This window comes from Hyla sarda, chromosome 3 (assembly GCF_029499605.1).
Source record: "Hyla sarda isolate aHylSar1 chromosome 3, aHylSar1.hap1, whole genome shotgun sequence".
Lineage (NCBI taxonomy): Eukaryota > Metazoa > Chordata > Amphibia > Anura > Hylidae > Hyla > Hyla sarda.
Window position 1 is genome coordinate 143,380,147 of NC_079191.1, and position 27,749 is coordinate 143,407,895.

The window sequence follows — 27,749 nt, forward strand, 5'->3', positions numbered from 1 at the left end:
CGTACCCCTTCCAACACTTCCACCAATCATATCAAAACTTGCTCCATATTAACCAACTCTGGCTCCATCTCCTCCTCTTTGTTTCTGCTCAATCACTGCTCTCACTTTTTTGTGGGGGGATACCGCAGTGGGGAGGATTTTTCTTCTCCCTCTGCTTCTATATAGATACTGTGCAGTTCATGCTGCTCTTTCATTGCCTTTTCTCAAATCTTACTTGTATTTTACTGTCCCTTTGTACCTTTTTTTCGGGGGTCCGGCGTAGATACTTCATACGCTGGCTCTCTCCTAATTTCTATAGTTTTTTTCTTTTGGCCAATTATATTCCAGCCCAGGACTGTGCTTCCGTCGGCTAGCGTGGCTTTCCCCCAGTGCTTATCCACTCTTACTTGTTTTCGGTCACCAGCTGGCTCTCTGCCATTGCCGGTGACGTCAGCTTCTTCTTCCCTCTGTTCGCTACCGCCCCCTTCTCGGGTTTCCAGCCATGCGCTTTCACATTCTCTGAGCGCCCCATGCAGCGGCGCTCGCGTCCTGGTCCCTGTTCTCTCTCCTCCCTGCTTGTTGCCGGTCATATCGCCGACACTAGCAGGGTAGGAGACTGGTGGTCGCTGGGATCCTATTTTCGGCCCTAAAACAGAGGACCAGTGCAGTACTTACATGAGACTGTAGGTTCAGGCAGTCGCTGGACCCGATGCCAGCACTCCTTTCTTCCCGGCTAGAGGACAGCCCAGGAGAGCACGAGGGGGTTCCCGCGGCTTCCCGAGAAGCAGAGGAACAGGTGGGTCAGGTCAACCTGCTTATGCAGAACGTCCCAGTGGGGGCAGACTGAGGTTTTTTACCCACGTCTGGTCCCTGATTACGGCGGATCCTTGGGTCCTGCAGGTGGTGGAAAGTTACATAATACGAGGTAATGGTGTCACCAGTGCAGATGTGGTGGCCGAGGAACATCCACTTTTCAAAGTCAGACAAAGATCTTATTCAGGTGGAAATCACAGATCTCCATGCAAAACACACCATACGTCCGGTAGCCATAGACAAACCAGGCTTTCTCAGCAACATCTTCTTGGTGAAGAAAAAAGATGGAGGTCACAGACCGGTCATAAATTTAAGGGTTTTAAGCAAGTGCATTTAATGCCACCACTTCAAAATGGAGGGCATTCATCTTCTCAGGGATTTGCTGCTCCCGGAAGACTGGTTAGCGAAAATAGGCCTGAAGGATGCATACCTCACGGTACCGATTCACCCTTCTTCCCGACAGTTTCTGCAGTTTCTGTGGGAGGGCCAAAAGTGGGAGTTCTCTTGTCTCCTGTTCGGACTTTCTTCCGCCCCATGGTGTTTCACCAAGCTCCTGAAGCCTGTTATGGCTGTTCTAAGGAAGTAGGGAGTTCGGCTCATCATATATCTCGACGATATATTGATCATGGCTCGAACAAGGAGACAGGTCCTACTCCGTGTGAGGTGGACCATTTCCCTCCTTGCAGAACTGGGTTTTCTTATCAACGAGACCAGCCCAGGAAATTGAATTTTTGGGGTTCGTGGTGAATACCCAGTTGGCGGCGTTAAGTCTGCCAAACAAGAAGCTTGTGTTGCTTCGCAAAGAGATAAGGGTTTTATTCCGCTAACAACTGGTGTCTCTACATTTTATTAGGGTTATATAGGGTTATTAGTGGCAAGTGGGGCACCTTTGTTTTTTGTTGTTAAGACTATATCCCTTTCCCTAATAAGGGCATTTTTGATTTTAGGTTTTGTTTTTTAAAGCACTTAAAAAAAAAAATGATGTGAAATGTTATAAAACGTAGGGAATTTCACAAAACTGAGGTTTAGGCAATAATATCACATTATGTATATGATCATATGAAAGGAAGTAAGGTCATTATGTAAGAGCAGAAAGACAAGCCATCTTAGCTAAAGGGGTACTCCCTGCCCCAGAGTTCGGAACATTTTGTTTTGAATGCTTGGAGCAGGCGGCTGGGGGTCGTGACGTCACAGCCATGCCGCTCGTGATGTCACGTCACGCCCCTCAATGCTAGTCTATGGGAGAGGGTGCCACTGCCCCACCCATAGACTTGCATTGAGGGGAGTGGTGTGACATCCTGAGGGGTGTTGCCGTGACTTCACGACCACCATCTGCCGCCCCCCCCCCCCCCCCCCCCGCATTCTGAACGAACGCCGAGTGCTGCACAGAGATCGCGAGGGTCCAAGCTGAGGGACCTCTGCGATCAGACATATTATCCCTATCCTTTCGATAGCTGTATCTGATGTGTGAATACTGATAAACAGAGCCTCTTAGAAACACTAAAGAGCTCATACGTATTCAGGAGAAAAACATTAATAAAAACTAAAAAGACTTGTCAACATATGATTTATTTATAAACCATAAGCAGATTGTGCTGGATGTGAAACAAACGAGGGGAAAAAATGTCAAAAAAGATAATGGCCCTTATTTACTAAGAGTGGAGTGTAGGTTTCTTTGTGGGTTTTAATTCCCTACAATTTTTTTTCCTTGGTATTTACTAAGACTTCCCTACATTTTTCACTTTTCCCTACATTTTGTAATTTTTTTAACATGCTCTGATCTGTAGGGTTTTCCTCAGCTCAAATCCACAACATTTTCTGTGGAAACTTTAGTAAATATGTTGGGTTTTTGTGAAAATGTCAGGAACCGTGGTGGCCTGCCTCAGCCTACAATTGGCTATGTGGTAGAGCACAGCAGAAACCAGGAGCAGCGATACCAGTGGCTACAGCTACTAAGTGGACGCAAGTATAGTTTTTTTTTTTTTTTGGCAGCCTAGGTATGCATTTTGTTGGCCAACTCCTTTAAAGGGGTACTCCGCCCCTAGACATCTTATCCCTAATCCCCACTGCCGGGGACCCCGGGATCTCCGCTGCGCCCCCCCCCCCCCCTATCATTATTGCACAGAGCACGCTCGCTCTGTGCGTAATGACCGGCGATACAGGGGGCTGGAGCATCATGACGTCATGGCTCCGCCCCCTTAATGCAAGTCTATGGGAGGGGGCGTGATGGCCACCACGCCCCCTCCCATTGACTTGTATTGAGGGGGCGGAGCGGTGATGTAACGATGCTCCGGCCCCTGTATGCCAGTCATTACGCACGGAGCGAGTTAGCTCTGTGCAGTAATGATAGCGGGGGGGCGCAGCGGAGATCCCGGAGATCATTAATAAACATTTTAAGTAAAACAGATGACAGAGTTAGGAATATCCCAGTGTAAGTTTCCAGTGTAAGTTTAAAAAAAAAAAATCTATAAAGTGAACACTATGGCCCAGATTTATCAAACTGTGTGGTTGCTGAAAATCTCTCCACTTTTTCTCTCACACAGTTTGATATATCTGGGCCCATGGACTTTAATTTATATGGCGTCCACTTATCCCGACACATACCTTTCTATAATAAACCTCACTGACTATCACATGCAACATCACAGTCCATAAATTATTCTCAATAAGACTAATTGTAGACAAGTTATCTACTACATGATAACACTATCAAAACATCTAAAGCCAAAATATGCTGCATGCTAGGTAAGTACTATTGTGCTATCTCACACTGTTCCAAAGATCATGTTCAGACATTTTTATTACCTTCATAAAGGACATCTATACCTCACATGTTCTATATGTAAGAGATAAATGTTCACCTCTCCTTTATTAAATGCAGTAACATTGCATAGAATTTGTCTCTATATACATTTCATATAATGGGCAAATCTGCCTTTATACGAAATTGAAGACACAAGAGGTACATTGTGGGCTTCTGACTGCCTGTCTGTACAACACTGTATAATATGCTCGTGTGTATTGTACCATGAAAGCTGAAGCAGCATTGAAACATCTGTCCATAATGAAACAGAAGAGATGTGCTATATAGGACACACACTCTCTCCTATCACCGAGGTGGTGGTCCCATAGGAGTTACCGTAATTTACAAGACTATTTCACCCATGAACATCAATAACTTTAATAGACGAGAAAATGACTGAGAAGAAAAATATATTTCTACTACAAACCATCTGACATTCAACTTCTGATAAGAAGAGCACTGGATCAATAAGAGAATATTGCTTCAAAAGACAAGCATTTAACCTTTGTACTGAACAAACAAAAGCCTACAAAACCCTAACAAAAGAGATAAAGAAAATCGAGTGAGTTGTGCACTAGGAAACATGACACATAATGTAGCACGTACCACTAAGAGCCTGTAAAATTGGCAATCGCATGACACCTAACAATGAGAGCAATATATACACTGCTAACAAAAAATAAAGGCAACGCTTAAAGGGGTACTCCGGTGGTCAACGTGTTTTTCTGTTTCTGACTTACCCTATTTGTTTTGTTTCATTTCTATTCTTGTTGTTTAGCCTACTCTATTTCCGTTCTTTGTTGTCTTTTTATCCCCCACTTCGTTTTCCTAACTTTGCTTCTATTTCCTGATTCTTGCTGTGCTGAAAACTACAAATCCCAGCATGCCACATGCCTTGCTGGTTTGGGGCGGCTCCTTTTTTTTTTTTTTTTTTTTGTTCCGCCCTTTATCCATCCTACTATTTTCCCGGGTCAGCCCCCTTATACACAGCACACTGGTTGGGATACACTGTCATACACACACAAAAGGGACTACAACTCCCAGCATGTGTCATTCAGGAGTCTTCAGTCTGTGGTATAACACCAGCATGCTGCCTCTGTAGTCTCCTGGGGGTTGTAGTTCACCACACCTCTGTAGGACATACACTAGTGTTTCCCAACCAGGGTGCCTCCAGATGTTGCAAAACTACAACTCCCAGCATGCCCTGACTGCCTTTGGGCATGCTAGGAGTTGTAGTTTTGCAACAGTTGGAGGCACACTGGTTGGGAAACACTGGTGTAACATGATGTGTATGCTGAATAGGCTAGAACAGTGTTTCCCAACCAGTGTGCCTTCAGCTGTTGCAAAACTACAACTCCCAGCATCCCCTGACAGCCTTTGGGCATGCTAGGAGTTGTAGTTTTGCAACAGCTGGAGGCACACTGGTTTGTAAACACTAGCATACATACACACACACACACACAACAGGGACTACAACTCCCAGCATGTGTCCTTCAGGAGCCCCCCTCCCCCTTCACATATAGGGGGAGATTTATCAAAACCTGTGCAGAGGAAAACTTGCCCAGTTGCCCATAGCAACCAATCAGCTTGCTGCTTTCATTTTTATGAAGGCCTGTGAAAAATGAAAGAAGCAATTTGATTGGTTGCTATGGGCAACTAGGCAAGTTTTCCTCTGCACAGGTTTTGATAAATCTCCCCCATAGAGATCATTCCCAGTATGAGATTTATTCCCCTGCAGTCCATACATCCCCAGCCCGTGCACCTTCTTATCCTCCCCTTCAGATAACACTTATCTTCTCTGTGAGGTCCTTCTCCTGTGCAGACCTGCGTCCTTAGAATATAGAGCAGGGGGGAGGGGAGGTTAGGAGCTGTGTACTCAGCTGGATGAGATGAGGGGGCGTGGCTTATTCCCCTCATGCAGACAGAGAAAAAAAAAAAAAAAGCTGTGACATCTTGTCCACAACAGACTCACAACTGTGGACAACAGTAAAAGAAAACCCTCTGAACTACAGAACTTCCATTGATAATTTTTGTGTGATTTTGTCGTCAGTACATTCAACTATGTAAAGACGAATGTATTTCATACGATTAGTTCATTCATTCAGATATAGTATGTGTTATCTTCGTGTTCCCTTAATTTTTTTGATCAGTGTAGAAGTTAAAATATCACAACACACCTTCTTCAGGGTCAACATTTTTATGTGACATTTGTGCAGATTTTATTGCAACCTTATTGTACAGACGGTCAGCCAAATTCAGCCCACTGCTATCTAGGGGTACATTCACATGTCGCTTTCAGGATCCAAGGCTGACCCACGGACTGTGATGAATAAGCAGCAGATCTGCAGTTTGTGGTTCTGCAGATTCCCATGAGAAATAGCAATTATGTGGCAGCCCTAAAACCTGTGCACAAATTTTCCATTGTATGTTCCATATTTAAGGTTGTTATTATTGTTCTGGAGCTGTGTAACATTACCCCTTTAAATGTACCCCCTCAACACAGCATTCGAAGAGTTATATAGACAAATGAGCATCCTATTGTATTATATTTTTATTGGTTTATTGTTGTACTGTGTTTACTATTTTGCAATGACTTTCCTACTGCTCTGTTTGAGTACTTACAAATATTCTTTAATAAAAACATTAAAGCTTTCAGAAATGCCCAGGTAGCTTTTAGTAACAATTTCACTAAATAGCTTCCTGTGAGATGGCAACATTCACAAAAAATATAAATAATTAAGTCCTTAGGATAATGTAGGTTCTCATGAGAACAGAGTGGATTCAGTTTGCTGCAGCCTCCCATTGCTTCCAATATGAATTCTGCTCCTCAGTTCAGATAACAGAATTCTTACCACTTATCCAAGTTCCACCTGAAGATCTAGAAAAGTCCCATTAGTCAATGGGACTTTGATTTCCAACATCTATTTTAGCTGCATATTCTGCAAGAAATTTCCTTAGTGAGAACATACCCTTACTGCAGTGTTTTCCAAACAGTGTGCCTCCAGCTGTCACAAAATAGCTGGAAGCGGTTTTGCTACAGCTGGAGGCACACTGGTTGGTAAACACTGCCTTAGGCTGGGTTCACACCACGTTTTGTTAAATACGGTTCCCGTATACGGCTGGGAGGAGGGGGGGGGCTTAATGGCGGCGCCCGCACTCAGCCGTATTCGGGAACCGTATTTAATGTATGTCTATGAGCCGACCGAGTGAACCGCAGCCTCCGGTCGGCTTAGTTTTCGGCCGTATGCGGTTTCCCGACCGTAGGCAAAAACGCGGTCGACCACGTTTTTGCCTGCGGTCGGGAAACCGCATACGGCTGAAAACTAAGCAGACCGGAGGCTGCGGTTCACTCCGGTCGGCTCATAGACATACATTAAATATGGTTCCCGAATACGGCTGAGTGCGGGCGCCGCCATTAAGCCCCGCCCCCCTCCTCCCAGCCGTATACGGGAACCGTATTTAACAAAACGTGGTGTGAACCCAGCCTTACAGAGCCAGCCATGATCCAGTTTTTAGCCATCAACTGTTGCAAACCCATAGCTCATACATACTGCATTTTGGCAAACAGGCTATACAAAATGACACTGCAAAACAGTATATCCACATGAATTAAACTGGAAATCCACCCAGCAGACCACAGGTAAAATCCACCTTATAAAAAGGTCACATGCCATTTCTTTAATGTGGAGTCTGTGTTTATCTCAGGCCACGTAGCTAACCCTAACAAATGGGGACAAACCATGTCCAAAATAAGGCAAAATCCTTGGAAGATGCATAAGAGCATGCCTTTGTAAGACATAAAATGCAAGAAAGTCAAACAAGGTTTTTATATCAACCATTGAGGGTATAAGATTCTTATCATACTTAATGTTATCTTCAGACTTAATACATATTAACTGAATATTGATGTGTGCAGCCTCCGTACAATGAACAGGCTGAGGAGTCTTGGCACAGCTGAACAATTTATCAATAAAATCACTTAAACGTGGGGCTATATAAACCTCAACCACTGCAAAGAACTATTTGTCATGTCTTAAAATATAAATAAATAATACATTAAAAATGTAACCTTTTAACCTGGATTCCACTACCATATGAATATGCCCTTTTTCCAGCCGGGCCTTCTACGGAATTGCAAAAATCGACAGCAACATCAGTTGCCGACCATTTAGACATGACCCAAAGGTAACAAAAGAAACACACAATGAGATGAAGGACCAGAGACAATAGTTCCAGTCAAGGTAACAAGGGAAAGGTAGATGGTAACTGGGATGAGTTCCTGAATCTCAACCACCCAGACTAGTACTGGCATCATATTCCTATATCAGATTTTATTTTTACGTAACAGAACCAGTCAGCTCACCGGTTTTGTCTATGAAAGTACATTCATGTACTATTTTGTTGCTGTCCAGTCAGTTCTGACACTGACAGACTTTGTAAAGGACATGTTCCATAGTACATACTAAAAAGCCTTGACAGAAGAACCTCTTTAAAAAGGTAAGTATGTGCACATACCATAAATTGGTATCACTACATCTATAACAACCCAAAGACTAAAATCATTATTTAACCCATGCAGTGAATAGTGAATACATTTTAAAAAAAAGGCCAGAATAGTTTTGTTCATCTCACCTTAGGAAGGAACAAAAAGCTAATCAAAAAAGCTGTATGTACCTCAAAATATTACCGATGAAAATGCCAATTAGTCCTGCAAAAAACAAGCCCTCACACAGCTATTTCAATATGCAAGTTAAAATGTTATGGGTCTTTCAATGTGGAGACAAAAGTTTTTATTGGACTAAAGTAGTAAAACATCAAAACTTCGAACTACATAAATGTGCTATCTCTACTAAAATTGACCTAAAGAAGAGAAGTAACACAGTTCTATAATACAATGAACAGCATAAAAACTAAACCTGAAAATCAAAAGACCCCCAAAATGCTGAATTACTATTGTTACTATGGCTCTGGGTGTTATGGAAGTCCCTGCTACTTGTTCTACGATGAAAGAACTACCCCTATAAGACAGAGCAGAAAGTTTAAGCAAAGTTCAGAAAACAAGAGACATTTGCCTATGTGCAATTCCTGAGGAACTACAACATACTGTAAGAAAATTATATGGAAATATAGGCAAAAAGAACATACATTTGGCAAACTGCTCCTCTCTGTCTGGTTCCCACAAGAACACTTGTCTTCTAAGCAAACAGCAAAGCTCAACAGATCACATTGACCGTAGTGGATGGTAGAGGCGCATTGCGAAAATAAAAAATGGACAGTGATAAGGTTTGGGGAGCACATCAACTTTTTGGGGGTGGGGACTTCCTACTGCTCTTAATTCCTATATTTGGGCAGTATTTACCTAACAATTTATTTCACATAAAAAATGTGTAATAATGGTCACAGTTCTGACTACTCATGAATTATAAACTGATGGACTGCCAGGACTTGTAATGCATTGCATATTGAAGACTCATAACCAACTTTTTCTTTCAATTTTAAATTCTCATTTCTAGAAAAACTATTGTCCATTTCAGCAGTATAACTTCCATATTCACATATTCATGTAGAACTTTTACCAGGGCTGCTGTTCTTAACTTCAAACTGACTGATAAAAACCTTGTCAGTTCCCATTATAAATCAAAGGGTTGTGTGTGACCATTTGGTTCTATGCGATGGATCGGTCTAAAGTACGCAGTGTTCGGTTAATGCCTTTTCATCAAGTAATTGTGCTACATGTTGGGGTTCGAGGACTAGACATGGCCTCCATGTCTTATGAATCCCCACCACCCCTTATGAAACAGTGTTGGAGTGGAGTGATCACATTTCTAGGATAATGTTCATACACGGTATTTATGAGAAGAGTCACTTTCAAGGGTAAATGTAAATCACTTAATTCATTAGGTCATTGTTAGAGCAATGTAAGGCTGAGCTCCTATGAATCACAGCTCTTGAGAACAGATTAATCTCAACTCCTTATGGAATAAATTGTAGGTTTGGGACCCAGCCACATCTGCTCAGCTCTATCGCATCTGTGACCATAACTGGACCTCTGCCAGACCTTAAGAGCTCGACAAACTTAACTCCTGTGTGTCAAGCCATTTGTGCTATTGACTTTGCTGTCTGTTAAAGAGCTTTAAAATAAAAATAAAAAAGTATGAGTTTTATTATACTTCAATTCTAGAAATGGCAAGAAAAAATGAATTCCATATTTAAGTAATTTATGACACACATTTACGTACATTCATTTAAGAACACTAGTGAACTGCTCCAAAAGATTGTGCCTGTCACAGAGTCTAAGTACTAGCAGCAGCAACATCCAAAGGCTCTCCCCACGCACAGCCGGGGCAGGAACACATCGGGGGCTTGTAGTAGAGGTGCGTGCCTGCCTGCGCTCTCCGCTTTTTCAGTCCTTCATCCCTTTGTTATACTTAACCCTCTAGTAGACCATGCAGTCAAAATACTTTTAGTAGTTTCATTTATAATGCTGTGCACAATCTAACAAACTTACTATATTTTGGAAACCTCAACAGAAGGTCAATTAAAATTTAAGTACAAATCCAAAAGTCGCAGATTTTACAAGGGAATTCCTATGTATTTTTGATTGGCATGTGAATAAAGTGATTACATTGTAAATTCCCAGACTGTGGATTTTACAACTACAGGTCCGCAGCTTCAAATCCACTGTGTGTAAATGCACCTTAAGTGCATGTTTAGAAGTAGCAAATGTTTTTAGGATTTTTGTATGGATTCTACATGGAAATTAACAATGAATTTCATTATAAAAGCAACTACCGTAAGTAGGGTCTAAAAATACATTTTAGAACATGCTGTAGAATTCCCTACATGTTGAAGATTTTATCTTTTGCGTCTGATTTGTAGCCAATAAAAAATAAATTGTTAAAACATACCTTCAGGGTGTTTTCACATACAGAATGATCCGCTGTGGATTTAAATGTGTAAAATCCGCAATTGCAGATTTTACGAGGCAGATCTTTTGTATTATCTGATTGTCTTGTAAAATTCACAACTGCAGGTTTTACAATTGCGGATCTGCAACTTCAAAGACGCAGCTGATCCCAGTGGATGTAAATACACCCTTCAAGTACAATCTCACAGGTGGATTACCTGAGTAATTCCTGCAGCGTACTTGTTGCGGAAAATCCACAGCGGATTTTACTATCATTGACTTCAATAGGTCAGCAGAAAACCCGCAAAAGAGGCAGATTTGCAGATTTCCTTCAGACCCATTGAAGTCAATGGAAGCAAAATCTTCCAATCGTGTGAACATACCCTTAAGCTCAAGTTCACGTAGTATTTTAGTAAATTTTTTACCCTAAACCATTATTTGCTCTAAACCACAAAAAAAAAAAAAAAATCCATAATGGTTTTTCTATGTGGCAGTTCCATCGATTTTGGTTGAAAACACTGTTCAAAATACTGGTCCTGATTTACTAAGAGAGAAGTGTAGTATTCTTTGTGTTTTTTTTCGTCCCCAATAGAAATTTTTTCACAGTATTTATTAACGTTTCCCTACATTTTGCACTTTTCCCAATTTATATATAATTTTTTTTAACATTTTTTTTTTTTTTTTTTTTTACACACATGCTCTGATCTGTGGGGTTTTCCTCAGCTGAAATCCACCACATTTTCTGAGGAAACCTTAATGAATATGTTGGGATTTTTTGAAAATGTCAATGGTAACCAAGACCTTTTCCCAGTGACCACGCCTATTTTTGGGGTTTTCTAAGTGAAATGGAGAGTTGGTCGTTTTTTTTTGTTTTCAATTCTAGCACAAATTCTGGCACAGGCAGAATTTTTGGTGCAGTGCACAAGAATCTGGTGCACATCCCATCAAAACAGGTCGGGTTTACAATAGTAAATCAGGGCCACTATGTGTGATTCCAGATCCACTAAATCATAGATCCTGTGCACTCCGTAAGTCTCACGAAGGAATTGGGAAAATTGTTTCTCCTGCAGACTTGTCACAACTAATGCCACTCATAAAGGGAGAAATTCTGTTGGTATTAAGTGGTTTATTAATTTAGCTGATCATTATATTTACGGTGTCAGACTATAGCATCAGATGTTTATATACTTTAGCACCAGGTAACTAAAAGGGAAATGGTTTTAGCATCATTGGGTTTAATGGAAAGTTAAATGTGTTTAACAAAATATATACATATTATTGCTTTCCATACAGAAACAACTGCTCTAATGGATTCTCTAGCAAGCTACGTAACACTGCTGATTTTCAACATGTTAACATGTAAAATCTGTTCATTAACAAAACGTGAGGTAAATAAACAGGTAGTAAAACAGCAAAGTAATAAGCAAACCTAAGAGGCACAATGGAGTGGTATCAATACATAAAACACAATCCTAAAATGTAGTCATTTGACTGGAGAACAATAACAGCATCTGTCATCAAAACTTTGCAGCAGCTTAACAATTACATTTTCCATAACCATCATATACTATGACTTGGATTTATAAGGAGCCATTTAGAGTAAAAACAGATGAAATTCATCATTTAGCAGCTGAAATCAACATCATAACAGCTGACTGGCCCATCATGTGATTTTGTATTGAATATTTATTTAGTTTTCTTTTTTTACTGACCTCTTTTCTGTAATGGAAGTTCATCGTTTTTCTGGTTGCTTTTGACTGTTGTCCACACCTGCGGCCATGTTTGCTCACTGTTGTGGACAAGACGTCAGAGCTACAGGCGTTGCTGTTTTTTTTTTTTCTTCTGCAATGGTTTCGCCCCTTTTCCACACCCCTGTAATTAATATTCATTGAACTGTTGAGGGAGGATGGATGTCTCTTCCCACTGTGAGCCTGCCCTGCGCCCAGCTTGAATACCCTGTATCACCTCTGCTGCTGACATGTAACCCCTTCCCCGCCATGGGGACCGTGCATCCGTGGGTGGAATCGGCTATCATGATTCCCCCGCGGGCACATGGTCCCCATGGCAGAGGAATTAGTAACATAGCCACAGCGCTATCATGATTCCCCCTGTGGCAGTCTCCACATCAGGGAATGAATTGCCAGCCGCAGCGCGCTGTCCCCACATCAGGAAAATAATCATATGTGACCCACGGGCGCTGCTCTGCTTCCTGACCCTCCCCCACCCCCCCCAGCGATGTCCCCGCAAGGGTTAACTGTGAGCCGCAGCAGCACTGTACATTCTCTCCACATCAGGGAATGAATGAATTGTCAGCCGCAGCGCGCTGTCCCCACATCAGGGAACTAGTCATGTGACACGAGGGTGCTGCTCTGCTTCCTGACAGTCAGCGTATCACCGGCCGCAGCGATGTCCCACCTCTGCCGCTGATAGGCTGAGCGCACTGTCATGTAAGGAGCCTGCCGGGTCCTTACATGACAGTGCGCTCAGCCCATCACCGGCAGAGGCGTGACATCGCTGCAGCCGACTGCTCTGTGACAGCATGAAGATCGCAGCAGAGGACCGTGAAGCTGTTACTCTAGCAACGGGGGAACGTAGGAAGGGGAGTCAAAGTTTATTTTGTTTATTTTTGCAGCCCGGGCACAGGAATATGTCACATTCATTAGTACAGATGTCCTTTAACTGTGAGCCGCAGCAGCGCTGTACATTCTCCCCACCTCTGGGAATGAATGATTTGTGAGTGCGGGCGCAGGGCTTCTGATCAGAGAACAGAAGCTGATCAGAAGCCCTGTGCCCGCGCCCACAATGAATTAATTTCCCTAATGTGGGGAGAATGTACAGCGCTGCTGCGGCACACAGTTAACCCTTGCATGGACTTCGCTGGGGGGGGGGGGGGGGCTGGAGAACAGGAAGCCTTTTTCTTATCCCCTATCCGCAGGATATAGGGGTTTGCAGCAGTAGTACCCCCAGATCAAACACAGAGTTAGAAAAAAGTGGGAATGCCCCTTTAAAATGGTTATTAAACCCCTTCACACAAACACATCCTGATGCTCTGAAAGATGTATGGAGAGGGCACAGGACTCATTACCGTGTCCCAATGCCCTGTTGCCAGGATCTAATAGGAACTGCCACTCCTGGGGCAGGAAGAGGGCGAGTAACATAACTTTTTTTTTGTGAGATATGATACTCTAAGGATGATTAAACTGGCAAGGGTACAAAAGGCTTCTTTTTGGGGTGTCCTTGAGAAAAAAAAAAAAAGTCAAGCATCAGCCTAACTCCATTAACCTTGGGTTGTTAAACTACCTAGTTTTACTCTCTGGATGTGGATAAAGCAGACACCTCCTGTTGACAAAAGCCTTGCTGTACCAGGATAAGACGTTATCTATGACTTGGGAATCTGAACTTACATTAGTTTACATTACAAATACCTAATGACTGGTTACCTTTAATCCATAATGTTAGATAAGGAAGGGCTAGGTTCAGTTTATTACAGTATAGAGGGAATGTCCCAGAGATAACTTTTACGACATATCTGTTTTATATGTTGAGAACCTAACCAATTCAGAGAGCAAATAGGCAAGCACAAATGGTCACTAGTCAAATGAATGAGAGTTAGTAAAGTCTTCCTCCAATTCATTTCAATAGGGACCCCAGGATTTTTCCTTTGGGTGCGATATTACGGATTTGTACATTAGTAACCTGTAAAGCAGCTACATGTATAACACATTAAGCAAAGACAATCTCTCTTTGCTGTACAGTGAATATCAAACAAGAAAGGACACTGATGCTGGTGGACTCCAGCTACACATTCATTCTTATAAGATAGTGCACGGTAAGTATTATAGCTTACATTGGGCAATGCTAGTCCATGGAAATACCTAATACACTTGTGCAATCTTTAACCCCTTAAGTACACAGCCCATTCTGGCCTTGAGGACACAGGAAATTTTCATTTTCGTGTTTTCATTTTAGCTTTTTAAGAGTCAGAACATTTTTATTTTTTCAGCTACAGATCCATGAGGGCTTGTTTTTTGTGCCACCAATTGTTCTTTGTAGTGACACCTTTTGTTTTACCATATAATCTACAGCACAACCAAAAAAAAAATTAAATTTGTGGTGGGAAATTGATAAGACCAACAATTTTACAACTTTTTTTTTTACAAGGTGCACTTTATGGTAAAACTGACAGGTTCTTTTTATTCTGTGGGTCAATAAGACTAAAATTATACCCATGTTTACACACTTTTCTATTATTTAACAGCTTTAAAAAAAAAAAGCTTAAACTTTAACTAAATTAACATGTTTAACCCCTTAAGGACCAAGCCCATTTTAACATTAAGGACCAGGCCAATTTTATTTTTGCGTTATCGTTTTTTTTCTTCCTCTCCTTCTAAAATCCATAACTCTTTTATATTTCCATCTACAGACCCATATATGGGCTTTTTTTTTTACGTGACCAATTGTACTTTGTAATGAAACCTCTCATTATACCATAAAATGTACAGCGAACCAAAAAAATAATTTTTTTAGGGTGGAAATTTAATCCCTTAAGGACAAAGCATTTTTCTGTTTTTTTGCACATCGTTTTTTCCTCCTTACCTTTTAAAAATCGTAACCTTTTCAATTTTGCACCTTATTTTTTGCGCCACCAATTCTACTTTGTAATTACAGCAGTCATTTTACCCAAAAATCTAAAGCAAAATGGGGAAAAAAAATCATTGTGCAACAAAATTGAAGAAAAAACATTTTGTAAATTTTGGGGGCTTCAAATTCTACGACGCACATTTTTTGGTAAAAATGACACTTTATTCTGTAGGTCCATACGATTAAAATGATACCCTACTTATATAGGTTTGATTTTGTCGTACTTTTGGAAAAAATCATAACTACATCACGAAAATTAATACATTTTAAATTGTCCTCTTCTGACCGCTATAACTTATTTATTTTTCCGTATACTGGGCGATATGAGGGCTCATTTTTGCGCCATGATTTGAAGTTTTAATCAGTACCATTTTTGTTTTGATCTGACTTTTTGATCGCTTTTTATTCCTTTTTTTTATGGTATAAAAAGTGACCAAAAATACGCTATTTTGGACTTTGGAATTCTTTTTGCGCGTACGCCATTGACCGTGTGGTTTAATTTATGATATATTTTTCATAGTTTGGACATTGACGCAAGCTGTGATACCACATATGTTTATTTTTACTATGTTTATATATTTTTTATATGGAATTTGGGAAAAGGGGAAAAGGGGGGGTGATTTAAACTTAAGGAAGGGGTTAATGTGTGCGTTTTTAAACTTTTTTTTTTTTCCACTTTTAGCCCCCTTAGGGGACTTTAAGGAGGAATCATTTTTTGATTCCTCATACAGATCAATGGGGTTACATAGAATCCCATTGATCTGTGTGCTCTGCACTTAATTGATAAAGCCTGGCAGGACCATGCTTTATCATTCTGCACACTGGAGCCAGAATGAAAGGAGAGGTAAGCCCTCAGGCTACCTCAGCAGTGGATCCCACTGGACTACCAGGGACCGCATAAAGGCACCTTTAGACAGCGGTGATCTAAAAGGGTTAATAGCAGCCGTGTTCACATGTCGGCTATTAATGCCGGCCCCCAGCTACAGGAATCATCTGGGGGCCGGCCGGTATGACGCGGGCTCGAGTCGAGCCCACGTCATACCCAGTTAACGGCACATGGACGAGCATAGATGTCCATGTTCGTTAACAGGTTAAATGAAAACCACAATTTTGCACATTTGGGAGGGTTTAGCTTCCACACTGTACACTTTACGGTAAAAATGACATGTGTTCTTTATTCTGTGGTCCAATATGATTAAAATGATACCCATGGCTACATACTTTTATATTTTTGTACCGCTTTAAAAAATAAATAAATCAAAAATCTAAAACTTTTTGTACAAAATCAGTAATCTAAAATAGCCCTATTTTGACCACATATAACTATCATTTTTCCGTATATAGGGCTTTATGAGGGCTCAATTTATGCGCCGATATCAGTTTTTTTTTATCGATACCACATTTGCATATATAAAACTTTTAGATCATTTTTTATAAATTTGTTTGGAAATAAAAATGTGACTAAAAAGCAGCATTTTTGGACTTTTTTTTTTTATGATTATGCCTTTCACCGTACGGGATAATTACCATTATATTTTGATAGTTTGGGCACTTACGCACGCGGCGATACCAAATATGTTTATAAAAATATTGTTTTAACTTTTTGGGGGTAAAATGGGAAAAACTGACAATTTTCATTTTTATTGGGGGAGGGGATTTTTCAACTTTTTTTTCCCACTTACACTTTGTATGTCCCCATAGGAGACTATCTATAGCAATCATTGATTTCTAATACTGTTCAGTGCTATGCATAGGGCATAGCACCGATCAGTGTTATCGGTTAGCTTCTGCTCTGGTCTGCTCGATCTCCAACCAGAGCAGGAGATGCCAGGAGATGGACGGAAGCAGGTGAGGGGACCTCAGTCCGCCATTACAGATGATCGGATCCTCGCAGCAGCACTGCGGGCGAGCATCTATTTTAACACTGTGCATTGCCGCAGATGCCGTGATCTGTACTGATCACGGCATCTGAGGGGTTAATGGCGGACATCCGTGCGATCGCGGATGTCGCCCATTACCGGCAGGTCCCTGGCTGCTGCTAGCAGCCGGAACCTGCCGTGTATGACGCGAACAAAGCTCTGATGCTTGTGGTCATACACAGGACGTAAATGCACGTCCTGGTGCGCTAAGTACTGCTGCACCAGGACGTACATTTACGTACGTGGTTGTTAAGGGGTTAAAATTGTCCTTTTCTAACCCCAAACTTTTATTTTTCTGTATACAGGGATGTATGAGGGCTCCTTTTTGCACCGCGATTTGTAGTTTTCATCAGTAGTGCTTTTGCATATATCTGACTTTTTCATCAGATGTGACCTCAAAACAGCAATTTTGGCCAATTTTTTAATTTTTTAAATGAGAAGAATTTTATTGGGGAGGGGCTTATTCACTTTTATTAAAAACCTTTACTTTACACTTTTTTGCAATCTGACGTCACGATACTCCAGCACAGTGATCGGGATTCATCAGTCCCGGAGCGATGTTCGCTCTGGAGGCTGATGATAGCGGGGTGCGGCATAAAAGATTGCGGGGGTCCCCAGCGGTGGGACCTCCGCGATCAAGCATCTTAGGGCCGGAGTACCCCTTTAAATAAGTCACTGTCTGCACAGGGACTAAAATGCTAGCTTCATTTATTCTTCACATGCATTCTTTCTGCTGCTTTTGTGCATATTTTGTTTATTTAAAAGGATTTCTTTTAGTACTAGGCGGAAGTCTGGGGAGGAAAGATCACACATTTTGTTTGCTAGAGTCTAGATCTTTTAGTAGATGCAATACTCAAACTAAAACAAACATCTACTTTTTACTGATTTTTTTGTAGAGTTTTGAGAAGAAAACAAATGTTTTGTACACTTCCCCATTTTGTGCAAGTGACACCCTGACAATTTATTTCATCAGCATATACAAACCACACGGTCTTCATCCATACAACTAATAAAAAAAAATCATTATTTGCACTTCTGAACAGCTCTGGACGCAGTGTTTATTGATTGTTCTACATGCCTGGTAATAAGAACCAGCGGCTCAGACACCCAGCTATTTTATCAAAGTCCAGTCCTCCTAGATGAATGGTCTCTAGGTTGACAATATCACTGACGCTGATAGCAACCAGAAAATGATCGCTTAACCCTGCTACTAGATCATGTGTCATATGTTGTCAAGCTATGGTTTCTATGCTATCACACTGTAACAGGAGCCAAGTTCATAACCATAAAGGGGGGTGCTTCATAGTTACAGAATCATCACTAGTCAGGAGCTTAGAAACAGATCTGAACATACTGCCCCAAATGACATCAGCACAGTACTCAACTATACTGCATAGGGTACGGCAAATCTATTTGTAGAAATGGTATTCTACAGCCATTCTACGCTGGTTGTCATGGAGATCTATTCTCAGGAAATGTCCAGTATGGTTAAATAAAACAGGTCCATTCTCACCGTTTACTACATGAATACTTCTATTCTTATTTTAATTGAGAGGAGGATTTCTAGAATATCTTCCATGGTAATGTAAAGCCTTCATCCTTATTGATGGGGTCTGCATACAGAAAGTCACTATTGTGAGTTAGATCAGAGCAAAAGTGTATCCCAAAAATGAATGAACACAAACAATCAATGGGTCACATCCCATTATCTTAACTGCACTAGAAATAAAGAAGAATAAAAGGAAGCTTTATCTTCAATGCAGTATAATATGTGGCTGGAAAAATGGGCACTCTAATGGTACTGCGCTAAAATCAAAGCGGCTTGGTATGCAGGGATGTGGAAATCCTATTGCCAGACGCCCGGGATATGTAGTTCTGGGCAGGTGAATTTTTCATAGATTTAGCCCTGTATTGGGCAAGTAGGGACGGACCGACTGACTTCCCCCTTTTTTTTTTATGTCGGCGTGAGGTGCAGGAGTGGATGCAGACTTGCATGGGACACAAGTCTGCACCTCACACCAGCACTCAGGGTGTATGGATTGGGCTCCTGAGCCAAGCCCGCTCCATACTCTACAGTCCCCGGCTGATTTCAGTAACAGGGGGGGCGCTTCTAATAGCCCTGCATTCAGCCGGCTATTAACCCTTTAGATCACTGCTGTTAAAGTTGACAGCGGTGTCTAAAGGGATCTTTTAACCATCCCTGGGGGTCTAGCGGGGTGGATCGCTTGCCCCAGGGCGATTGCAGGGGGAGATCCCCTGTGGAGGTAGCCGGAGGGCTTACCTCTGCATTCATGGCATTCATTCAGGCTCAACCAAATTAACACAGATCAATGGAGTGCAATACAACTGCATTGATCTGTATGAGGAATCTAAATGATTCCTCCTAAGAAAGTGTAGTTAAAAAAAGAAAGTTTAATAAAAGTCTAAAACCACCCATTAATCCCTTCCATATTAAAAAAGTTCATATCACCCCCTTTTCCATATAAAAATAAGTAAACATTAAAAAAACATATTTGGTATTGGCGAGTGCGTAATTGTCCCAACTATTAAAAAAAAAACAACATTTTATATCCCGTACGGTAAATGGCGTTAACATAAAAAAAAATCACAGAATTTAGTTTTTTTATGTTTATAACATCATATCCCAGTAAAAAAGTGTTCAAATAGTCTGATTAATCCCAAAATGGTACCGATGCAAACAGCATATTACGGCCCAAAAAATTAGCCCTCATACAGCCCAGTATACATAAAAATAAAAATGTTATAGGGGTCAGGAATTTTTTATTTTTTTTAATTAAAAAGATTTTTTTTTTATTATTAAAACATTACAGAAACTAAAATGTGGTATTTGTGTAATCAGGTCGAACTAAAGTATCAAAATAATGGGCCTCATTTACATGTCTGTGCCAGTTTGTGCCTGGAAAATGTGACAAACCTGACAATGCACTGTGAAAACCCGAAAAAGGGGCGGGGTCTGTCACAAAGGGGGCATGGTCAGCTCAAAAAGGGGAGTGGTTTCACAACCTGATCGATTTACTATTGAATTCACAGAAAATCCTGTGGGTAAATGGCTGGAAATATCCACCTAGAAAAAGTTGGTCAGAAAATGTTCCCGACTTTTCCCAATAGTAAATAGGGTGGAATCCTGCAAGTCTGAAACAACTTTTCCACTAGTAAAATGAGTTCCAATGTGTAAGTTTGACCACAAGGTGAATGGCGAAAAAAAGAAAACCCCCAATTTAGTACTTTTTGCAATTTCACCTCCCAATTTCTTTTTTTGTTTCAGAGCATAAGTTATGGAAAAATTAAAAGGTGTCATTACAAAGTATACTTGGCCCCACAAAAAACAAGCCTCATATGGGTCTGTAGTTGGAAAAATAAGAGTTATGGCTATAATAGGACGAGAAGGAAAAAACTAAAGTGCAAAAACTAATAAAGACCTTATTTACATACTATTTACCGTAGGTTGAAATTATTTTATCTACCAGGACAAGTAGATTGTGTTCTGCTGTGGTCCCTTGGACAAGTAGTTTTTTTTTATTTTTTATTTCCACACCCCTGGTATGTGTGCAAACTCACCACTCCATTTAGAGGGAAGAGTAGGTTCCCAGAGGTCAGACCCTTCTCGCCACCCACAATCCCAATCAGACACTTATCTTGTGTTCGCTGGAATACCTATTTAAAGAGGATGCATCAATATCTGCAACTCTGTAACTCTCTCTCTCTCTCTCTCTCTCTCTCTCTCCCCCCATTCTTGCCACTATAAAGTGGTCCATACGTTTTAGATATATATCATATCAGCCAGGCCTTCCATTTCTGCAGGACTAGCCAAACATCTAAAGTGTATGCCGAATGCAGACTTGCACTCCAATTGCAGATGTCTGTTCAGCTGTCTGATACTTTGGATTATATATAGAGACAACCAATATCCATTCTGGCAGCGGCTTACCCTCCCTCTCTCAATTGAAAACACATATGATTAACAGTGAGCAGGGTTCAAGTTCAGGGGAAAAAGTGTGGAAACTTACCCAAGATTTTTTCTCAAGGGGTGGTCCTGAAGGACTCCTGCTAATAAGAAAACAGTGTTCCTGCAGGACTTGAGCCCTGGCTGTGAACAGGTGTATGGGATGATCAGGAGAGATAGCATATGGAGGAATGCTCAGCTATCTTATGTGTATGGTCAGCCTAATACTTGCATCAAATTGCAGGCATCAAAACAGGCTAGAAATGACTGAGCGCTATTTATAGTTCAAAAAGCATTGCCTTTTTATACTTATTATTATTGTTTTCTTTTTGGTCCATGTTTTTAACTGGGATTTATTAATAGTGAAGTTTTAACCTTCATATGCCTTGGAGAGCTGGACACCATTCCTTCTTTTTCAAGTTTAATGCTAAAGGGAGACAGCCCGCTCAGTCCCAGCTCTACTACTTGGATGCACCACTGTTGTCCGTTGGAACTTGTTCACATTGGTCTGGTGAGCTGAACTGCGTTCACTCTTTTTTGTTTTTAGATTAAAGAAAGCTAAAAACTTTTGTACAAGATCTGACATTTCCTATAATAAAAATTATTAAGCCTGTCATATTGGCTTTCCATTGTAACATTGCAACAAACTACAGTGGTGTCTAGAGGTCATAGGACACAGTTTGTTGACATGCAGACTGTTTCCCAATTCATTCTCTGAGCCCCAGTCTTTGGTATTACTCAAAATGGAAGTAGAACAGGCTAGTAGAGGCCTCAGGGTAGTCAAATCATATGACAACTATTCCAATCTCCACAGCTAACATAAAACACAAAAACAACAAAGAAGCATTCACCACCCACCTGAATAATGAAGCCTTACATCTTTCTATGTTAGTAATGCACTGGTTCATTCAGGGAACAGGTGCAGGAGTAGGACAAATAAAGAAGTACAATCACCCAATAGACAAAATGGCTCTTTTCACAGCAGCGCTTGCACTTTGCTTTCCCTCAAAGTTTAGAATCCGCTTCATTACCATGTGTATAGTACAGATGCCCATATCAGGGGTAGCGAAAAGTTAAAAAAAAAAAAAGTCAGATAAATGCTTAGTTAAATTCTCTTTTATTATTTGGAAATTTTCAGGGAAAGTTGCATTAGAGACAGGCTGGTATTGGATTGGTTTGTTCTAAAGTGCCCTATTAAAACATGGTAAACAAGCCATAGAGGAGTAGACTGAGTGCAAGTGGCCTATGGCCGTGACATTCAGGAGCCTCAATGAGCAGCAGGTCTGCAGAATTCAATGGACAACTTTTGATATCAATGGCTTTTATGGCTTTGTTTCTCTCTGTATATCTCTTGCATTGATGTCACCTCTGATAACAGGAGCTGAGTGTAAAGACAACCAAGGCTTATGAAAAGCTGCAACATCTACCCATAGCATTCCAAAGAAACAAAATTTAAGATAAGTCAAGTCATTGTGCTAAAGATAGTCTGTTTTACGTGATTTTGGAGTCGTTGGCTTTTTGTATTCTAAAAATGTAGCATGATACACAGTGGGGTCAATGGGACCAGAGTAGACAAACATGATCATCTGGTAATGTAGAACCCTAAAGCGGAGTATTGTCATACTTCAATATATATTTTCTATAGTGCATTAGAATTAGAGTCACTCACATGCTCTACAGCAGACAAATATTTGGAAGAGATGTTTATTAACTTTTATTATCTTATCATTAGGCCACAGGCCATCATTAAATCCATTGTCCTTATTGCTTAGGAATTCAGTTCATGATTCATTCCCAGAACACAATTAAAGGAAGCCTAGTATAAATGTAAAAATAATGTAAGGGTGCAAGTTCAGCTACTAAAAGCTCTTTCCCATAAGTCAGACCTTAAAGGGAACTGCACCCCTAGACATCTTACTCCCTCCCTATCCAAAGGCGAGGGGCTAAGATGTCTGTTCAGGAGGGTTCCAGCTCATGGGACCTCGGCGATCTCCGGCCAGGCACCCCAGTAATCCGCATGCATGGAGCGAACTTCGGCCATGCCGGATTACTAGAGACCACAGCAGTCACACTTCCTCCATATATCTGTCATAGACACGAATGGAGGAGGCGTGACAACCATGGCCACCCAAAGCATAGCACAGCTGGCGTTCTGAACATAAAATGTTCAGAAGCTGGGGTGCCGGGCCGGAGATCCCCCGCGATCAGACATCTTATTCCCCTATCTTTTGGATAGGGGATAACATGTCTAGGGGTGGAGTACCCCTTTAAAGTCTCTGTTCTCTCCACTTTCGTACAAACACACCAGAGAACAATTCCTCCCAGAATTTCCTACAGAAGGCTGATGTCAATTTCTGGCAAGATTGGGCAGAAGCTAGGGACCATAAGAGAGGGAACTTCTGTTTTCCCACTGTTGGAGGGTGGAGCTCCCCTTCCCATAGAATTGTACTGCAGACACAGGATAAAGCTGAGCTCATTTTCAAAGATTATTTTAACAGAAGGTAGTGAAAGGGGAGAGGGAAAAAGTTTGATAACAGGAGTAAGAAGCATTTTTGCAATTACAGTGCCTGTTTAATAATTATTTTGCTTCTTCTTGCATCAGGTCCCATACCTTGCTAACTCGCTAGATGTACGGGAGGCAGAAATGCCAAAAGTGGGCCACAGGCTGCAGTGTTACGCACAGTCATGGCCGTAAATGTTGGCACCCTGAAATTTTTCAAGAAAATGAAGTATTTCTCACAGAAAAAGATTGCAGTAAAACATGCTTTTGCTATACACATGTTTATTCCCTTTGTGCGTATTGGAACTAAACAAAAAAAGGGAGGAAAAAACGCAAATTGGACATAATGTCACACCAAACTCCAAAAATGGGCTGGACAAAATAAATGACACACTTTCAAAATTGTGGACAAATAAGATTGTTTCAAGCATGTGATGCTCCTTTAAACTCACCTGGGGAAAGTAACAGGTGTGGACAATATAAAAATCACACCTGAAAGCAGATAAAAAGGAGAGAAGTTCACTTAATCTTTGCATTGTGTCTGTGTGTGCCACTCTAAGCATGGACAACAGAAAGAGAAGAGAACTGTCTGAGGACTTGAGAACCAAAATTGTGGAAAAATAACAATCTCAAGGTTACAAGTCCATCTCCAGAGATCTAGATTTGCCTTTGTCCACAGTGCGCAACATTATCAAGAAATTTGCAACCCATGGCACTGTAGCTAATCTCCCTGGGCATGGATGGAAGAGAAATAATTGATGAAAGGTGTAAACGCAGGATAGTCCGGATGGTGGATAAGCAGCTCAGGGAGCATCAGTGTCTGCGCAAACTATCCTTCAATATTTAAATGTAATGCTATGGCAGGAGACCCAGGAGGACCCCACTACTGACACAGACATAAAAAAACAAGACTACATTTTGCCAAAATGAACCTGAGTAAGCCAAAATCCTTCTGGGAAAACGTCTTGTGGACAGATGAGACCAAGATAGAGCTTTTTGGTAAAGCACATTATTCTACTGTTTACCGAAAATGGAATAAGGCCTACAAAGAAAAGAACACAGTACCTACAGTGAAATATGGGGGAGGTTCAATGATGTTTTGGGGTTGTTTTGCTGCCTCTGGCACTGGGTGCCTTGAATGTGTGCAAGGCATCATGAAATCTGAGGATAAACAATGGATTTTTGGTCGTACTGTACAGTCCAGTGTCAGAAAGCTGTGTTTGCGTCCGAGATCTTGGGTCTTCCAGCAGAACAATGACCCCAAACATATGTCAAAAAGCACCCAGAAATGGATGGAAACAAAGCGCTGGAGAGTTCTGAAGTGGCCAGCAATGAGCCCAGATCTAAATCCCAATGAACACCTGTGGAGAGATTTTAAAATTGCTGTTGGGAAAAAGCGCCTTCCAATAAGAGAGACCTGGAGCAGTTTGCAAAGAAAGAGTGGTCCAACATTCCGGCTGAGAGGTGTAAGAAGCTTATTGATGCTTATAGGAAGCAACTGATTTCAGTTATTTTTTTCCAAAGGGTGTGCAACCAAATATTAAAGGGTGCCAATAATTTTGTCCAGCCCATTTTTGGAGTTTGGTGAGACATTATGTCCAATTTGTGTGTATTGGAACTAAACCAAAAAGGGGTGGAAAAAAAAACCAAAGGGAATAAACATGTGTATAGCAAAACATGTTTTACTGCAATAGTTTTCTGTGAAAAATACGTAATTTTCTTGAAAAATTTCAGGGGTGCCAACATTTATGGCCATGACTGTACATACATATAATGTATGTATATCGGGTGAAGATCCACCCACACTGCATCTTTCCTCAGAGGAGAGAATTTATCCTTTCAGTAATGATATTAGAGTTTTGTGATGAAAAACGGACACAACTATTGTATCTTCTGTCCAGAAATGTAAGAATCCCAAAAGGCACTCACCGGGTACCATTTTACTATTTCTTTATTTAGTACTGAGCTGTTTCCTTCCGTCAGGAACTTCAACAGAACATTGGTGCCTCTCACATATTAAGACTGTTATCCTGTGGTAGACTTGCAGAGCCTGCACTTTCTGAATCTTGTTGGTTGGATTTTATCTTCTGCATCTTTTGATATTGCTTATAGGAGTTCAGTTGCTCAATTGAGTTTTGCGTGCAGGAGGCGAGGCCCCACTGTGACCGCCCCCTGCTTCTTTCAGTCTTCTATACTGCAAGTTCCTCTATTATCATATTCAGTGACTCAATGTCCTATGATGCGAGTCGCATGTCACGTGAGCACAGCGCCCAGAGCAAGGAGAGTATGCGCCGTTCCTTTACAATCCTTTAAGATTCGGTTCTCACGTGATTAGGATGCGAGAGCCGACTGTAAAAGAATGGCACATGCGCTCCTTGCTCTCAGCGATGTGCTCACTTCACATGCGATTTACTTCACAATGACATTGTGTCACGATCTGCCTCCTGCGCACAACTAAATTGAGCAACGGAACGTCTCCGGGCAATATCAAGGAAACCACTGGACAGATTTTGGTAAGTGACACCTCCTTGGACTCCTGGTCACCCATACTATAACCCAGTGTATTGGGTTTAGTGTGGGCAATCAGAGTGATAGTTTTCCTTTAATGCCCAAAGTTTTTTTCTGTGTAACACTTTTCATATGAACTTTAGGCAGGTCTGAACAGCCCCAAGAGGTATTGTAAATTATTTTTTTTTTTTATGTACAATACTTAATATAAAATAAAATAAGGGAATAAACAGGACATAACACAATACTGAATGTCCCTATGAGAACACAAGCAAATTTGTCAGAAGGCTCAACTAATAAAGTTCTAGGATCACACTAAATGTGTCAGATCAAGACCTTCTTATGCAAAGTCATCTGTTTTTTATTTTTAACCATGTAAGTAGAATATTAGAAATTGTGTAGTCAGACAGGACTGAGAGTTAACATCCAACAATTTGGTAACATAAGAAAGCACTATAAAATGTCTAGTCTACCAGCTGTAGGATCCCCTTGATCTGATATTATCCCCAATCCTGCAGATAGAGGATACGTTTTTTTTCTACTGGGCTTCTTCTTTAACGCACCAATATGTACATCTATGTCCTATATATGAAGTGAGCATAGGAGATGCACTCACTTAACCCCTTAAGGACACAGGGCATATCCATACGGGGCGTATGGATATGCCCTGTGTCCTTAAGGGGTTAAACGAGTGCATCTCCTATGCTCACTTCATATATAGGACATAGATGTACATACTGGTGCGTTAAAGAAGAAGCCCAGTAGGAAAAAAAAAAGGAGTCATTAAGGACTCAGGATGTATGGGTACGTATGGGTACGTCCTGTGTTCTTCCGGCCCCCGGACCGGGATGCCTGCTGATATCATTCAGACCTTTTATTTTCAGCGTACCAACTGTAGGCGTCCGCAGCACCTTTAGCTGCATGACCCCGCCTCTACAGGGTCGCTGCGGTCTGCCTCCAGCAGTTTTTTTTGGGGGGGGGGGGGCGCAGTTTTTATTGCTAAACGTGTGGCCGGGCCCTCTTAGCTATAAAAGAGCGGTCCACCACCGTTAGCTAAAGCCCACCTGCCGCTGATCAGTCCCGTAGTACTGATCAGCATTTTTTTTTTGTGGTGCAGGCACTTCTTCGGGTTATAGCGGCTTTTTTATTTTATTTTTTGCACTTGTAGGTGGTCCGTGGCACCAGTAGCAGGACGGTGCTGTGTGGACAGACCATACCTGTGTGCGGCCTGCCCCACCGCTGTCAGTTTTCATGCTGGTGCATTTTTTCGGGGTTAAGCGTTATTTTATTTTTTGGTTTTTTTGTGTGGGCGTCTATACCTGCTACCAGACCCCCCACTGACTTCTGCGCCCCCTGCCGCCACCAAGCACTAATCAGTGCACACACCGCTTTTTTTTTGGCGCAGGGTTTATTATTTATTATTATTTTTTTTTTTTTAAGTTTCTTTATTTTAGTTCAGTTTTATTTTACCATTTTTATATTTTTGTTCTTAGTGTAGGTTAATTAGTTAGGTTAGGACGGTAGTCTCTCACCACACCACACACAGCACATACACAAATAAAGTTTTTCCCCCACATATATACACTTTACCCCCTCATTAGAGTAGCGAAATGGCCCACAGGGCTTTTTCAGCAGTGGAGGCATATGCCTTACTTGCCTCCAACTCTGAAAGCGCCACAGAGGACGAGGAAGACGCCACCTTCCTTATTTCCTCG

The 27,749-nt window shown here is 41.3% G+C and overlaps 1 protein-coding gene across 3 annotated transcripts in view; it reads right to left on the minus strand.

The window, feature by feature from the left end:
• Positions 1–27,749, minus strand: part of PLD1 (phospholipase D1) — a 197,311-nt gene that overhangs the window by 104,524 nt on the left and 65,038 nt on the right. The window contains exon 1 of one of the 3 annotated variants that reach the window (XM_056565191.1): positions 4,336–4,412. The exons of the other annotated variants lie outside the window; for them this stretch is intronic. The gene's annotated coding sequence lies outside the window, so the exon portion shown is untranslated. Of the gene's footprint in view, positions 1–4,335; positions 4,413–27,749 lie in introns of those variants that run through there. 3 annotated transcript variants of the gene reach the window in all.